The sequence below is a fragment of the Prinia subflava genome, chromosome 25 (genome assembly GCF_021018805.1).
Source record: "Prinia subflava isolate CZ2003 ecotype Zambia chromosome 25, Cam_Psub_1.2, whole genome shotgun sequence".
Taxonomy (NCBI): Eukaryota; Metazoa; Chordata; class Aves; order Passeriformes; family Cisticolidae; genus Prinia; species Prinia subflava.
This window is the reverse complement of record NC_086271.1, coordinates 2,248,045-2,262,063: the sequence shown is the minus strand read 5'-3', so window position 1 is coordinate 2,262,063 and position 14,019 is coordinate 2,248,045. Positions and strand designations below refer to the sequence as shown.

At 39.8% G+C, this 14,019-nt stretch overlaps 1 protein-coding gene and 1 long non-coding RNA gene across 3 annotated transcripts in view; both read left to right on the top strand.

The window, feature by feature from the left end:
* The window catches only part of EPHA6 (EPH receptor A6), a 367,586-nt gene that overhangs the window by 50,944 nt on the left and 302,623 nt on the right, over window positions 1–14,019 (top strand). The window lies entirely within an intron of this gene.
* On the top strand, window positions 4,480–6,124 carry LOC134562030 (uncharacterized). The gene is made up of 2 exons (XR_010083046.1): window positions 4,480–4,647; window positions 5,026–6,124. It is a non-coding gene; the product is annotated as an uncharacterized LOC134562030 (long non-coding RNA).

Below are 14,019 nucleotides of genomic sequence, written 5' to 3'. Positions count from 1 at the left end.
GTCAGGCTTGACTCAGAGCAGAGGTTGTCTGAAAGCTCTGTTCTAGCAGAGATGTTGATCCTGTGGCAAAGTACATAGCCCAGACTTAAAAAGCAGGATGGAAATTAATGGCATAACAACCCTGTCAATGTTGGAATTGCAGCAGACTGATGTGGCCACAGTTTTATTCCTGTTAATGAACTGTTAGGAATGAGTATATGATCAAAAGAGCAGCTGTCCAGGACAGAAACTTCATTTGGTGTCTGCCTGGGAGAGTTCTTGGTGGGAGCATTGGAGAGATAAAAACAATTCAGTAACTACCCTCCTCCCTTGTCAAAAAACAGTGTTCAAGTTCAGGTAACTCTGAATCTGTTGTATACCTTGTCTTTCATGACATTTTCAACTGATGGACTCTCCTAGCATAGAAGCAGGAGGAGGATTTAAAGAGTAAAGAATCCCAGAATCCCAGAATCATTTGGGTTAGAAGGAGGGACTCTTAGAGGTCCTCTGGTTCAACCCCTCTGCACTGTGCAGAGACATCTTCAGTTCTGTTAGCTCGCTCAGAGCTCTGTCCAAGCCTGACCTTGAAAGTTTCCAGGGATGGGACATCTACAACCTCTCTGGACATCTTCCTCCATAGTTTCAGTGCCTTCACTGTAAAAAATTTCTTCTCAGAACAAGCACTGTTGCATTTGCTTAAATATGAAGCAGATAACTGGGCAAAAGACCAGGAAAAGATCACCACTCTCCCATCACCCCATATCCATCACCACACATGTACCCATCCAGGGGAACAGCTAGATGTAATGTCCAGGAAAGAACTGATTCTGTTCTGGAAAAGGTTTTATTTGCTGCCCAGAAATAAATTAATAAAGAAAGAAATTCAGTTCTAATAAGCTAAAGTTGCTTTTTAACCATATTGTTAACTGTAATTATACTTCTGTGACCGACTAAGAAAATAAGGAAGTTTGTCAGTGAAAAGCAAAAGTGAAGATATAAAGTGGCTTAGCACAAAGGATGGCAATAGTGTTAACAAAGATAAGAATGCATGGTCTGGCCAGTGCCTTTTCTCCAAGGAAACTGGATCAATTTTAAAATCCAGCTAAGAACTGTCTAAATGAACAAATGAGTGAATGAAATGAGTATTTAAGTAAACCCAAAATCTATTTGAGTGTCCTGTTCTGAGTGATGCAGATATCTGGGTGTAGGATTGTCTCCAGTATCTTGTGTTCCTTGGAGAAGGAACTGGAGGGCTTGGAGAGCTCTGTCAGTATGATGGATTTTTTTAATGCTCTGTTCCCCTGCTCCTTTCTCTTTGGATTGCCCTTCAATTTAAGGTTGTTCAAATAAACGTCTCTGTTTTGCCAATCACTTTGGCTAACAAGTAGGGAATGCTTTGTCCATCTTAATAAACAAAGGACGCCTTAGGGGTGTGAAGTACAGGCAAATTGCCAGTGTCTGGAAGTTAGTGATGTTAGTTTGTGTGTGGACCCTAACTGTCCTCTTCTGTTACCACAGCAGATGAGGCTCTGTGAAAGGTTTCCAAGGATGAAATAGTTCATTTGTGAAAATGATGTCAAATGGATTGTTTGGGCAGATACAGCCGAGATCTAAAAACGTGGCCATCAGCATAATCAGTTTGGAAGAGATGGTGCAGCAAAAATATCTTTGTTTCCTCTTCCTACATTTACCTTGTTTGACTTGCTAATTTAATCATCAGTGCTGAAGCTAGGGCTCAGGTATTCAGTGGAAGAGGTGAGTGTTTCCCACTGATGTTGTTAGTTAAAAATTCTGCCTGATTTGAATGTAAATCATAAAGAAAGAACCAACCAAACAAACACATTGGGGGCACTTCATTCTCCAGTGGGGAAGGGAGCATGTTCTACTCATCAGGGGTATGAATGTAATTAGGAGGTGCTGCATTAAGAGGCCCTGTAACAAAGTTCTGGTTTTCACTGGCTAAAAAGGGGGTTTTACCTCGTGCATGGTTCCATAACATGCACAATTATCTCAAGATAAAAACACCGTGGCATCCTTCCCACATGGCTTATGGTTGACTGTCTTTGATTTGAATTGCAGGCAAATTGATCTGTCTTGTTTACTCCAGAAAAAATACTTCTGAAGAGTGAAAACAAGGTGGTGTATGACTGTAGGCAGCAGGCACTGTTGAGCAGCAGTGCCTGAACGGAGATACACACATTATTTCCTTACTTGTTCTGTTGCCAATTTAGAGATGAAAATCATACACCACTTGGCTGGAGTTATTTGGTAATAAACATAATACAGCCATGAAGTCATTCTGAATTCATGATGTGGACCTGCATTAATTTTCTTATTCATCAGTGTAGGAAGGAGCACTGAAATCACCAGCATTGACTGCACTTAGAAATACAATTTTTGTTGGTAAAGGGAGGGATGTAGATGGTGGGAAGTGAATTATTTTCATGCAGGGAAATCATATTTTGCCTTAGATTGAGAGAATCAATAACTCACAATCCTTCTTTACTATTCAGAAAGGAAAAGCTTACTGTTAGTCAGTGAGTTATTATATCTTTAGAACTTCTGGCATTTTCTCAGGACTCAGATGTCGTTTGTTAAATGTACTGGCCAGGATTTCTGATACAGGCAGATATGCAAAGTATATTAAAGTCCTAAGGAGCTGGTATAGAAAGAGGAGCCTGTGATCTTTCCACAGTGTTTTCTCAATCCAAGTCTTCTCAAAATTCTCTTAGGAATCTCTCAATTTTTCTTCTTCAGAATTGAAATGTGAAAACTACAAATACTTGAAATGTTTGATTACTTACACTGACCCTGTGTCTAGAATGTGCAAGCACAGTGACTTTCCATACACCCAATACAAGCCAAATTACTGAATGCTTTTTTCCAGGAATTAACAGACATGCAGTGGAACTTACTAATATATAATTTAGACCAGTTAGCATACAGTGTGTGAAATAATGAATGGACTTTTCTTCTTCATACTGTGATGATATACATTTCCCTGGTGCTCATCCTGTCACTAATTCAAAAACTTCATGCTAGGAAATGAATTTTAATTATACAATAACTCTTAAGATGGCAGTCGTGTTATTGGTATCCTAGCTTTTCTTTCTCTCTTCTCTCTCTTCTCTCTATATTAAAAAAAGGAGAGAAAATTGTATAACACAATGTATTTTATCTAAAAATTTGGATATTATGCTTAGACAGAACTTGCTATTTTATTTCTCTGCTTACTTATTCCATCTATTCATCTTATTAGTAAAATATTAAATAATACATCTTTGCTGATGTACTTGGCTTCACTGTTTCACTGTTACTCCTATGGACTTTTATTTCAAATAATTATCAAAACTGCTTAACATGGGTGAACCTTGTCCTATCCCAGTAGCTAAAAGGATACCTTTGGGTAAAACATCATAGCTCCTGAGAGCTTTAAAGGTAAATTTAAAGGTTGCTTTGCTTTCTGTGTCATCTTGGTAAAGGAACCAAAAGAGGGGGCCTCAGCCTGGAGTTGCAGCCACCAGGATATTGCATAATCCTCATGGGAGAGGATGTCTAGGTCCTCCCATTTAATAAATGCTGTGGCCTTATGATCCATGGGTGGCCCTACAGACACAGATTCTGGGAATCCCTGCTTTGAAGGCAGATTGCTGCAACAAATGTTAACAAATACAATAAATATAGTTAGCTGTATTCCCAGAACAAGCTCTGCTCTCAAAGCCTTGAGCTGTCAGGCACATTGAGGTCAGGATTAGGCCCACACTTGCTCTTTGTTGAATCCAAAGCTTTGCCTTTCTGGTGCCTTGGCTAATGAAGTGTGTATTTTTTGTTCTTATGGCCTCTCACTGCTTGTGTTTGTTTGTGCTTTCCCAGTAAGGAAGCAGGAGTTGCCTACTGCCTTCAATAAAATCTTTCACAAGAAGATTCGATGTGACTACTTTAACCTGCTCCAGTGATTCTTATTTACTGTCTTAAGTAATTGAAACTTAATTTGGATGGGTGTCATCTGGGCACTGCTGCCAGTGAGTCCTGAAAATTCCTTATTTTCTAATAAAATATTGGAACTGCAGAACTTCTGACTATCTCACTCTGCAAGCACTGCAATGAGCTTTGCTTTCTGTCACAAATACCATGTGCACTATTGCTGTCTAATGAACTTGGACTCCATACCCTTGCTCTTGTGTTTCCCAAACCTCATTTCTCTCCTTATTTTGTGTTTGAGTCTCACTGTTTGGAGAGTGACTTGTTACTGTGACACCTGATTTTGTGTTTTCTGATTGGATCTGTAGTGATTTGTAAATGTTAATATTTCAACAGGCAGATACTTCAAGGGGAATATTAGCTTGCTACTGGAGGCAAGCTTTTCCAGAACTGTGGATTTATGAACATACAGAATAATAGCTGTTTCCCATTTGTAGCTTATTTGGCCAATCCTGTGAGACCTTTAAAGCTTGGTTGGTGAAAGAAATTGTACTGATTTTGTCAGGATTTCACCAAACTTGTGACTCAGCACCGTGGCAATTGTACTGCTGCGAGGAGACAAACCACATAGAAAGAGAGGAGCCTCATTTGCCGTGTCAGAAGTACAAAAGGCTGGTGGATCTGCAGTTCCTGCACGTCTGCTGAGAGCTGAGCATTCCAGGGGAGCAGTGCAGGGCTGCAGTGCAGGTGCAGAGCTGCAGTGCAGGTGCTGGTGCAGGTGCAGGTGCAGGGCTGCAGTGCAGGTGCAGGTGCAGGTGCAGGTGCTGGTGCAGGTGCAGGTGCAGGTGCAGGGCTGCAGTGCAGGTGCAGGTGCAGGTGCAGGTGCTGGTGCAGGTGCTGGTGCGGGTACAGGTGCAGGTGCAGGTGCAGGGCTGCAGTGCAGGTGCAGGTGCAGGTGCAGGTGCAGGTGCTGGTGCAGGTGCAGGTGCTGGTGCAGGTACAGGTGCAGGTGCAGGTGCAGGGCTGCAGTGCAGGTGCAGGTGCAGGTGCAGGTACAGGTGCAGGTGCAGGTGCAGAGCTGCAGTGCAGGTGCTGGTGCAGGTGCAGGTGTAGGTGCAGGTGCAGCTGCAGAGCTGCAGTGATCCCCCAGTCCGTGGGTGTGACCAGCTGCAGGCCCTCATCAGGATCCTTGCTTGCAGCTGTGCGTGCTGGAAAAACCCGACGTGAGGGGACAGAGGAGAGTGAAGGTGTGTGCCGAGTTCAGGGAGAAGTTTGTTGTGCAGTCAGAGGTCATAGTTTTTATAAGAGGCAACGCTGAGCTTCCATTCTTGGAGAATTTCTTCAGTCCAGGTTAGTCCAATGGTTGTTGTTTAGAGAATGTTGTGTTTGTGGGTATTTTTCTCCTAGGTTGTGCTCTGTGCTTTAACTTCTCTGGGTGTGTAAGTATCTTCCCACTCTGCTTTTCAAGATGCTTCTATGAATTCTAATCTCAGTTTAGTTACATGATTCACTCATTAACGTTTTGCTGGCTGAAGGAAAGCCTGTCTGAAGGTCAGGTGCCTTCAGAATTTATGTGTTTTTATATGCTGTGAAGATACATCAGCACCTAAATCCTTCTTGTGCTACTTTTGTTTTTGTGAAGGCTGTAGTAGTGGCTGTACACTGCAGTTCAGTAGATCAGAGTCTGGATCCATCCTGAATTAATTCCTAGTAAAGTTCAGCCCTTGCTTCATAGAGTTTTCAGTCTGGTTCTGGCATAATACTCCTGTCCTGCCTCCACAGAGATTTGGGTTTTTTTGTCAGTCACTTAGTGACTGAGAGCTAAAAACCCCCTTTTTTGATGAGAAAGGCTGAATTCCTGAAGCAACTGCTTTGGCTGGAAGACTGTGAGAAGTTCAGGTAGGAGTAGTTGATCTGTTGTGAGTGAATACAAGCAGGCAGTACCTGTGCTGCTGAAGTTCCTGAAAGGATGTGAATATCCCTGTTTAAGCAGTGCCTTCTGATAATTTTGCCTGTGTGACTCATTTTTCTATGCTAGACTGTTTGCCTTAGCTATTGTCAAAAGGCTTTTAGCTGGACTATAAAATTCAGCTGTGAATTCAGTCAAACCATGCTGTTCTACCTAGTTCTTCCTGCAGTTTGAAGTTTTCTTGTGCAATTTAGCAACCCCCTCCTGCCAAACCACATTGATTTTAGTCTACAAAAAAAAAAAAAAAATTAATAAGTGGATAACTGGCAGAAAATAATGCAGGTAATCTAAATCACATTGCAGTCCTGAAGTGTGTCAGTAGAGATGTTTAAGAACTAGAATTTAAAACCAGTGGGAAAGTTGAATATTTGAACTACCTAGCATATTAAAATCCTATAAGGGATGAAAAGAGTGAGCAGTGAATATTTTCACATAATGAAAAGTTTCCTGAAATATGTAGTGAAAACCTCTTTGCATTTATGTATTTTAAATATTTAAGTGGTTCTGCATATTAACGTAATTTTCCATTGTGGAAACAGCGTTTTCAAATTAAAATTATTATTCATGTTCCTCTAATGTAATTTTGTCAGAATCAACCTAAGTAAGCAGGTTTGAATTAAATAATAATTTCTGGAAGTGACTTTTTTTAATTAAGAATTTTTTTGTCTTCTTTCTATCCTTATTTTAACACACAGAGTCCCACTACCTCCTTCTGGTAATCTCCCAATAAATATGGGACAAGTTAGTGAATGAAACTTGACACCAAAAAAAAAAAAGCCTGAACTAAAACACTTCTCCTTACCTGGTTGTAGGGTAAGATGACATCAGTGTTAGCTATCTTTGCCTGTGTCTCAACTTTTCTTACAGTTCAAGTAGGGATCTTGTGTTCTTAGAAATCTAATTTGGTTTTTATGTCCCTGGGGATGACTTTAATGTGTTATAATGACATTTAGCACAATGAATAATACTGAAACTTTTTTTTATATCAACAGTTCTTTTTATTTGAAATGTGAGTAGCCATTTATTATTCTATTGAGTCTGCATGCATAAGAATTTGGGAAACTTTAAGGTTAAAGCAAAAGCCTAAAGAAGTTGGGTGAGGCACAAAAGCTCCAAAACTCTCTTAACTTTTGAAGACTTGTAGTGTTCAAGGGGACTCTGTATTCAATACTGTGAATTATTTACTCTTTAACACCATTGGGTTCTCAATAGTACTACTAATACATATTCCCAATGACTTGGCTTTGGGATGCACTGCTAGAATAATCAGAAAAGACTGGTTTTGTTGGTAAAATAGGCAACAGCTTGCGAATCTCCTGAAGGATTGCTTGAAGGAATTATCCTTCATCTACTTGCTGGTCTGGAATTTCACATTTGGTCCATGTTTATATAAAGAGTTAACAAGTCCCATCGAAAAAGCATATTTTTGTGGCAATTTTTTTGTGCCGTTGAAGTTATGACAAAATTTGTATTTACTGTCTTGGTGTGAGGATGTGTTATTTAATCTAGAATTTTGGGGAGCTGCATCCTATTACAGAAACATAACTTGTAGTTCAAGTAAACATCAAGAGATGGATTTAACATTGGATTAATAAGAAAATAAATAACTTTCTAGATGTTTCTGACAGTGAAAATTGGCTAAGCATTGAGTTTAAACTTTCTAGTCAGTACTTACATTTTTTTTTGCTGACAGACATACTCAGCATTGGTACTGTAACTCAATCCCTGTGAAGTTCAGTGTTTAGCATTGTATTTTCTACCCAAATGTGCTGTCTAGGATACTTCTCCACAGAGGCTTTTATGCTATTTTACAGCAGAATTGCTATGTATTTCTGAGTATTAACTTACTCTGTGTTTGACTTCAGTATAGTTTAGACATTTGAAATATGAAAACTCATTTAGGAGGAAGTTAGTGTTAAAATTGGCTTGTTGCATTTCTGTGTTGCATTTGGGTGACTTGCAGGAGCTAAATCTTCTCTGTCCAGCAGTTAAGTAACAAAGGCCCTTGTTTGGCAGCTACAGCCTTGAAATGTTCTTGGTATGAATTTTGATGGTCTCTTACCAGGTCTTGAAAGGTTTCTGTGTTGTCAGCTTCTCAAATCACCTTTGTCTGCTAAACCTCATCAGCTACTGGAATAATCAGTATTTCACCTCTGCATTCCTTAATGCTTAGGATGAAGATTTCTGTGGCAGCAATTCCTGTTAGCAGCTGTCACAGTTTCACCGAGGGTTGCATGCTCTGGTGGTTGTGACTTCCCAGAACCCCAACACTGAGTCTCAGCTGGGTTCTGCCCCTGCTCCCTTGGGCTCCAGGCTGTGGTTTGATGTTCAGATCCATCCATCCATGGATCCATCCATCCCCAAGACCACTGTGTCAATCCTCCTAAAGCTTTCTGTTTTATTAAAAACTTTTAAACGTGGAATACTTGAGCTGCGATTTATGGATGAGCCATTTAGGGTTTATTGAGTTTAAGTAATAAAGGATTCATAGCTTAATAAATTTCCCTTTGCTTTACACTTTACAGTATGACATAAAGACAAGCCTGGAATATGTACTGAACTACTCAAATCAATTGGGATTAAATGTAACCGAGTGATTCATCGATTCACAATGTCAGTTTCTTACCACCCAATAAACTTTAATTCTCTTTTCTGTTGTTTTGTCTGCAAATGATCAATATTGAGACTATCAGGGCAGCTGTGGGGCTTAGAAGATAGGTATTTCCTTGAGGGATTCAAACCTTTTTGTGTAGTTTTCTTGTCATATTGTTCATTAACAGTTTGATTTGGTGCATCTATTTAATGCCTGTAATTAGCAGTTAAGTATGCATAACGACTTCTAAAGATACCTGGAGAACTGTAAAGCTCCTTTGGGAGACTGCTGTTCAAAACAAGTAATAAATTAGGGAAGAGGGGCCCAAAACAGTATCAAAGCATCCTTTATGTCCTAGGGACAAATAGGAAATACTGTGGTAAGGGTGAGATGTTGCCACAAAGGGATGGCTCTTCCAGGACTTGGGAGTTGTCTTCAGTGGGGCTGTTTGTAAAAACGTCAACTTCTTAAAAATGAATGTTGAGATGGAAGATGATTGGCCTTTAAAAAGTTGAGGTGTCTATTCAGGACAGTTGTATTTGTGTATTGCTTTAAACCTACCTAAATTTCATTCTCAAGGATTTCTTGGAGAGGAAAGGAATCTGTGGTCAAACTCTGGTGTTGTTCTGTTACCACAAATACACCTCTTTCTTGTAAGAAAGGTTTTTCAGCTCCTTTGAATTGCTGTTAAACATCTCTCTTTGTTTGGTCTATTAGGATAATATGTGGGCTGTAATTTTCTGGTTGTCTTTTGAAATATGAATTGTTTTTCTGTGGTGATTATGTCTCAAATGAGCCAACATGTACTTCTAAATTTCTTGGGTTTTTTTATTATGGAGAAGTATTTTACTAATTATGTCAATTGATGTTCAAAAGAGCTTTTAAAATCTAGTAATAGGGAAAGAGTGGACTGCATTGTAAAAGGAGAATGATCTTGAAGCACTTTTTTTAAACACTGGCCTTTTTTATGTCTTGCCTATAAACATTGATTTTAAATATTTTACTGGAACATAATTGAAATGAATGGAGACCTCTAAGATAGTACTTATTATTTCTTGGATGTGTTGATTCTAAATGTGTAGCTATCTCAGGAAAATTAAAAAGAATTCTGTAGAAAGTTGGAATGTAAAGATAAAAAATGCTGCATTGTAAAGATAAAAAATGCTGCATTAGCATGTTGCTTCAGCTCTAATTACACTTTAATTGCTATTGTTATTACACGTGTTTCAGGAAAACTAAATTTTAAAAATAAAACTGCAGCTTTATCAATATTCAGCAGTATATTAACTTTACAGGAATAAAAAATTGTAGTTGAATATTTGCCTCTTAAATTTGTGGCCTCTAAGGGAAGGCTTTTTGATGTTGGATACCTTAATGGGAGCATTTGAACAGTAGTTCTTTGATTAAATCATGTTAAAAAGTTTTCAAACTTTTTGTGAAAAAAATTATAATCCAAAATAAAGTCTCAGCTAGGAAGGTTTTTTTTTTCCAAGAAACTGGAAAGTTAATTTATTGCTAATAAAAGCCATGGGAAAGGCTTCCTATTAAGGAGGAAAGAGTGCCACCTAAAATTTCTCTTGGATATACTTTTAATTGCACTTCATTTATTTAATGGAATTTGAGTTTTGAATTTTCTCATGGTGGAATTTCAAAAAGAGAAGTGATCTTGCAACACACACAAGTTGAGAACAGTCGTTTTTTACCATTATCTCTTATTAATTGTATTGTCTCTGTTTATTTACTTGCATGCCACAGCTCTCAGTATATTCTTATTTCTCCTGTACACGGAAAAAAATGTATTTCCTCTGAAAAGCTGCTACAGGAAGGGAGATGGCAATAAAAGACAGGATTTTGCTATTCCTTTGTGATGTATGGAGGATCAACAGGCACTGGAAGTCCATTCGCTGGTGGATTTGGCAGAGGGCAGGAGTGGCACTGCTTGGCTTTTAGTGTGACTCTCCACTCCTCCCTGGTGCAGTTTAACTGGCTGTTGTTACACAGCTGGTGAGAGAAAAGGAGTATTTTTATTCTTGGTTATCACAAAACATCAGCTATGAATGTGTATTTAACATTAACTACAGAGAGACAAGCAGGCTCTTCAGGTCCCTCAGAGGTAATGGCAGCATAGGAGATATCAGTGAATTAAACATGCCTGGGGATGTTTATTGGAATAACTTGCAGCTATTTTGGAGTGTCTTGGCCTCTGGAAGAGGGTCACTGTGTGCACAGTGTATATTAACAAGGGCCCGTGGGAAGGTTTGATTTTGAACTCTGACAACTGTGTCTGGTAGTTACCTGGGGAATTGTTCAGATCACAGAATCACAGGATGTCCTGAGCTGGAAAGGAGCCACAAGAGTCCAACTCTGGCCCTGCACAGGACACCCCAGGAATCACCCTGTGCCCGAGGGCACTGTCCAAAGACTGCTTGAACTCTGCCAGGCTGGTGCAAAATGTGCAAGGGACCATTCCCTCCCTATGTAATAGTCCAACAGAACATTGTCCAACAGACTGTTAATAGAAAATAATGCCTCCATCATCTGCCAGTGCCTGGCCTTTTTCCTGGACACTTCATTTACCCATTTACTGGCTTTCTTTGGTATAGAAATGATGAACTGCTTTTGAAGATGATTTGAAGAAGGCTGATTGTATTTCTGGTTGTTCAGGGTAAAATTTGCTGTCCAGGAAAATCCATGAAGTAGGTTAGACAATTAGTAGCTCAGCTGAAAGGCACCAAGACAAGGGGCTGAAGCAATGATGTGCAAGGACCAGCGGGGGACTGGAGAGGGGCTTGTTCAGCTCCTCTCTGCCTCGAGAGGAAAAGGCTCAGGGGACCCAGTTGCAGTAGAACAGTGACCATGGGCCTGTGACAGTGCAATTTTAATTGCACAGCAGTTTTTCAGTCAAACTCTAAATCAGATTTCAAGGGGAGGTAGTTGGCTGCTCATCCCCAGGGATGAGCTGAGAGAGGCCCCAGGCACCCTCTTCTGTATTTGCTGTATATTTGCTTTTTTATCTGCTGGGTGGTAGATTGTTGGAGTCCAGGGGATCCCTCTGACAGCCCTGGAGAGTCAGGGGGCTGTACAGGGGGGTCTGGGATCTGTACAAGGGCGTCAGCCAGCCTCCCACAGAGCCCAGAAGGACTCTGATTCTGGCTTCTATCCATGGAAGTGAATGCTCACATGAAGGAAGAATCACAGATCCTAAGAATTTTGAAGTAGATAGTAGTTTGTTATAGAGATTAGGATTCATAGTATACGGGGCTGAGAGGACAAGATGGAGGAATTGGGGAGTGGCCCCTAGTTTCCTTGTTCTTGTTCTCATCCCCCATCTTTTGCTGATTTGGACTTTAGAGATTGGTTTAGAATAGAACTGACATGTTAGCGTAGCAAGTTAGTATTGGTAATGTTCTGTAAACAATAAATACGTCTTGGACTGTGGTTGGGTCGGGAATGCGGTACATAAGGTACGGGGCTCTCCGATCCGCCCCAGTCCAGCGGCAGCCCAGCGCCAGTCCAGCAGCGTGTCTTGCTTTGCTGGGGACGCCTTGCAAAGCCCAACAAGAACTGTTAGATAATATGAAATAAACAACCTTGATAACCTGAGCTGCTGGACTCACAGTGTCGTCTCTGCCTTCGGTGTGAAACGCTCAGGGCAAAGAGAAGACAGAAAACCTTATTATCTTGGGGAACAGCAACCCCAGGGAAATACCCAGGGAACAGCAACCCTGGGGGAAGATTTCACCACCTCGGGGAACGGCCGCCCCGAGGAGAATCTCGGGGAACATCAACCCGGAGAGTAGATAAGGTGATTGTAGACACCTTCCAGATGTCCCTTGTTTCCCTTTCTTTTCCCCTCCCCTTCTCTCTGTTTCCACATAGCCACTGCTTTTCTGCATCATGGTGAACTTCCTAAAAAAGCAGAAAAACTGTTACTCAGTGTGCTGTGGTAGGTTGTAGAGCGAGGATAACTGTAATACATTAAAAAGTACTGTTTACTGTGATAAATAAACTGCTTGGGACTTGCTGAACTCGTGCTGAGTAAGGCCTTTTAGGCAAGCAAAAAAGGCACTTTTAATCTGTAAAACCAGATATTGTTATATATATTCCATTCTGGACTGTAAACTCATATGTGTGCAAAGCTGGATCCCAATGTATTAAACGGAAAATTAAGAGGAAAAGTGTTTTGTAACCTTCTTGTTTTGGAGTAACTCTGGATTTTGTGTAACAAGATGATAGCAGCTCAGTCTTAGAATGAGGGCAAGGTGTTCCTGTAGCTTTGACAGTGTTTTTTGAGCTGTTTGCTTGTGGTTATTTTAGTGCGAAGAAATCAATCACAAGGCACTGCTAATTGCAGCTTTTTAAAACTTCATTGCATTTGTAAAGTGCAGCTTGAACTACCTTCTGTTATTAATACTGAAATAAAATTAGTTAGCTAAAATGAGGTTTCTCTCAACCCCAGTCAGATGCAGTGTACCACATGTGTTTCTTTGAGGGTGTGTCTTTACTCAGATATTTGACCATTGAGTTCTTCAGTGTCAAACAAACAGAAGGGATTTGTTTGGTTCCTTTTTTTAACTTGTTTTGAATAGGTTCACTTTTAAACCATAAGCTTCACTCTCCTGTTTTATCGCCAACATGTTTACTTTTAAAATGTTACCAGAATAAACCATTATTTACTTCTTAACAGTAGCTCTATTCCATAACTGTTTAGTAAATAACATTAACTCCTAAAAAGCACTGGATTTTATTTTTGTGGGAGATATCCAGAGGCTTTCAGCAGACATGTGACATAACAAATATTTGGATTAAATGTGTGTCGCCCATTTTTCCTTATCCCAGATTACTTGCATTATTAGCTCCTATTATAATTTGCAGTATTTTTGTTTGATACTATTCATTCTGTGCAGATAAATCACTATTGACTTAAAATGGTAATGAAGACTCTTGAAGTAGGATTTCAGTAACTAAAAGGAGATGGTTCTGGATTTATTTCCTAAGGGCCTCCCTTGTGGATTTGCCTGTACTGGGGAATAAGAAAATGCAAATGATGGATTTCTGTAACCATTTTACAATTTGACTGTCATTGCAAAAGACATATTTTGGTTTTCATTACTTACAGAATTTCTGTAACTGGAGGAAGTAATTCCAGAATCAGTATGTCTGTTACCAGCAGCAGCTGAAGATGATTACTGGGGAGTAGAGAGAAATGTGAAATGGAGCAGGGAAATTCAAACAGCCATTGAGAAATTCTACTCGTGGCTCATCTTTTCTTCTATATTCTGTTCAGGAACATTTATTTTAAATAAAGGAGCGATACAAACATTTTTTCATTCTGTAGAGCTGTGGTTGATGCCTTTACTTTGTAATATAAATCCTGCACTAAATGTACCTTGGAAGTCCCATTTGTGTTTTGCCACTGGAAAGTATCTTTTGAATGGACTAGAAATAAATAAGTAGCTAACATTGAAAAATATGTCTGTTTAAAATGAACACTATGGAACAAATATACTTACTCCTGATATTGGAGACTATTTTAGTTGTGGTAGGGATGTGTGAG